This window comes from Aedes albopictus, chromosome 1, assembly GCF_035046485.1.
Source record: "Aedes albopictus strain Foshan chromosome 1, AalbF5, whole genome shotgun sequence".
Lineage (NCBI taxonomy): Eukaryota > Metazoa > Arthropoda > Insecta > Diptera > Culicidae > Aedes > Aedes albopictus.
The window spans coordinates 90,867,825-90,871,449 of NC_085136.1; positions in this window are offsets into that span (position 1 = coordinate 90,867,825).

Consider the following 3,625-nt stretch of genomic DNA (forward strand, 5'->3'; position numbering starts at 1 on the left):
AAACGGGTAAATAATGATAAAACTAACGTCCGGGGCAAGAGTGCAAATATTTTCCTCGCAGTTTCACAACTACATCTACAAAAAAGGTACGCATACATTTGAACGTGATTACCACTATTCAGAAACAACAAGTACTGATCTTGTTTTCGAGGATATGTATACAATTGTATGTGTTGTAGGTTCTAATGTGAATGACTACAAATCAAAAGGTCCGAGTTCAATTCCCAGTTTTTCCACAGATTAATTTAAATGCATTCCTAAACATATCTTCTGGAAATAAAAGCAGCTAATGGTAAAAATAGACTCAAAAAAGTTTCTTTTTAATTTTTGTACAATTAATAATTTTAATTGATTACTGATTAAGCACATATTAGGTCTTAAAACAGCCTTTCAATACACCTCAAATCAGCTAAAGGTTGAATAAAATCACCAAAATTAGATGTTTGAATAAAGGATTGTACCTCTTGTGCTCAACTTTTGTTCAAATGTAGGCTGATTTTGAATAATTAGAGAAACGTTTGTACAACATCGAATTGTTACCTGGGTGTGTGGTGCCTAATGCTCCCTCAGTAGTATGGCTTTAGCGTGTAACTAGTATTGCCCCTCAGCATGCTAACGGTAGTTCACAACACACCCCTAGTAACGCCTAACGCCCAACTGTCAGCGCGGTGCCAACCAGGTCAAGGTTGGCCATGACTCTGCCTCTTTCTTCGGTTGACTGTTGGACACGGCGGACGTCTGTGTTGCGCTCCGTAATGCACCCAGCACGCGGAGATCGGACCTGCACAATGGCGTACCTGCCAGGATTTATTGCTGTTTCAAGCAATAAATGAAAAAAATACGAACGTACTGGTTGTAAAACTACAAGGGTAAGTGAAGAATCATAAAAAGTGATCAAATAGGTGAATCTGGTGCAGCGAAACAGGAAAAATGTGAGCGTGAGCGTGGGCGTTTGAACTTGAACATTGATTTTTCAAACCCACCAAATTTTGAAAGTTTTGCGCTTGTGGAGCGAAAAATGCTCTGGAAGAGCAACGGAAGAAAGCGGTTTTCCGACTGATACGCATGGAGTCTCGTGGGCGCTCTCGAAGAGCGCCGGAATGCGTTGCTAAATTAAACCGGCATGTCCGGCGTTAGGTTTGGTTTCGGCTTGCAAAGTCGAAATCGCTCTGGAAGAGCGTCGGATGCATTGTGTAATGAATACGGTTTCGGCTGGTGACGCCGAAAGCGCTCTGGAAGAGCGCCGGAGTTGTTCGATTTTGAAATGAAAAATCGTCCGGCAATGTGACTGTTGCGTCTGATGTGGCCAAATATGTTCTAGAAGAACATCAAATAAAAATGGTTGCTGCTGATGTGCGGAGGATGCTCTAGAAGAGTATCGGATGAAAATGGATTCAGCTGGTGTGGCTGAAGATGCTCTGGAAGAGCATCGGAAATGGCGTTTTTCTGATGTATTTGCTGATGCATTCGAAGCAAAGCGGTAGGTGATGTTTGAAGAAGAAAGGCAATAGCTTGGAATGTTACAGGTGTGTGTTTGATAATTCAGCCAAGAAAGCCAACCATAAAATGATGGATTGATGGTTTGGACTACTGCAACCAGAATGGCATCTTACAGATCTACAGATTTATCTGTATTATACAGATGTTTGAGCATCTATACAGATTGCGTTTATATGAAATACAGATTTTAATTTGTATGGGATACAGATTTTCCATCCTAATTTTGTACGGGATACAGATTTTTGAACGAGTGATACAGAAAATCATCTGGCATCGCTGACTGCAACATAGTTAGCCGCTAATGTTCTCATGAACTTATTTATTTATAGTTATTTCATCGGCTTCGATGATAAAAGAGTGCGCAATCTAGTAATATGGTAAATTGATTACAGATTTTTAATAATTCCCCGAAGATGGACATGAAATTTACAAACGGAAAGTAAATACAAATGCATGATAAATTAGGCTTCTTTTGCTTACAGTTTAATTGAATGCCTCGAGCAAGCGCCAGCAGTGTATAGTGTGGACACAACACTATTACAGCATTGTATTCGGTGCTGACAGCTTGCCGACAAAGCCAACGTTTGTTAACCAGGGATGGGAACACTCACTTGCAAAGAGTTACATTCACTTGATATTTTCTCAGCTCTGAAACGTGCAATCAAGAAATGATGTATGGACGACTTTTGCATTGTGGTTTAGTCTAAAACTTTGCCGAATAGAGTAGGGGTCGCACACGCATACCAAAGTCGTGATAGAGTTGTAAAAGCAACTCTCCACGAGGTGAGTGTAATTTACATTCACCTCGTGGAGAGTTGCCTTTGCAGCTCCCTCACAACTTCGGTATGCGTGTGCGACCCCTACTCTATTCGGCAAAGTTTTAGACTAAACCACAATTCAAAAGTCGTTCATACATCATTTCTTGATTGCACGTTTCAGAGCTGAGAAAATATCAAGTGAATGTAACTCTTTGCAAGTGAGTGTTCCCATCCTTGTTGTTAACATTGTTCAATTTTAATCGTAAGTTTAGGGAAAAATAATAGTCGTGAACTGTTATCACAGACAAACAGACACACTACTCAAATCGAATTCTTCGCACGATTTAACGATCATTTTGAAAATAAAGTGTGCCCAAGTAACCACAAGCATTATAACATTGCACGAATTAGACTGAATATCAACCTTTGCAATGCGAAATGCAGTAATTCCACACTTGTCATGCAATAATCCTTTAGATTGGCATTATCAATGTGATGATGCATTGCATTTTTCTTTACATTCGGGTTTATTAAAAGGTGATATAAGATAATCCAATAATTCAACACTGCAAAAACTGAATAAATGCAATGTACAAACTAGCAAAGTTTGCTCTAACAATACAATTATAAAAGCTTGACTCTAATGGTAAACAAATGAAATCAAGAAGATTGAACAACTTTACGGTCAACTCTAGCGGTCTTCAACATTTCTGGTTCGACTCCCGACCAACTTAATCCCCGTTTGAGCCACCGATCGACGACAGCAAAAGCTTTTTAGAGATGAACTTTTCTCTTTTCTCTAGGCTGCAATCACATGCCAATAACGATAGAAATCACAATTAGCATATGAGCAATGTGCGAAGGGTGTTTCAGTCGAGGTTTTTTATTTTCTTATGTTAATTAAATATCTTCTAAAATGCATTATGTAATTTTCAGTAATTTATCGGAATGTGATATTTTACTGTATTCTATTACATATGACATAGTCGTTTTACCCTCTACTACAATGATTGAGATAGAAGAACATTTTCCTTTTAGTTAATGAAATATCTGTTATTATCACTGCAGCAGAAACGGTCTAAGGTGCCAGCGCGTATGGAACTCATCTAGCGGTCTTCAACACTTCTGGTTCGACTCCCGATCCGACTACAAAAAAAATAATGGTTAAAACATTAATGTGTGAGGGCATCAGTACCGTCGATAACGAAACGGTGCTAAAAATAGATTTTTGTTTTGGCTTTTCGTGTTGCACGTATCAAGCATGTCAAATGCAAATGTACAGCACATGCATTTATATTACTTTAGCAATGGCTGTCAGCGTGCTGCAATATGTGGCACTAATTTGATTTTAGTGGGGCCCTTTTCGA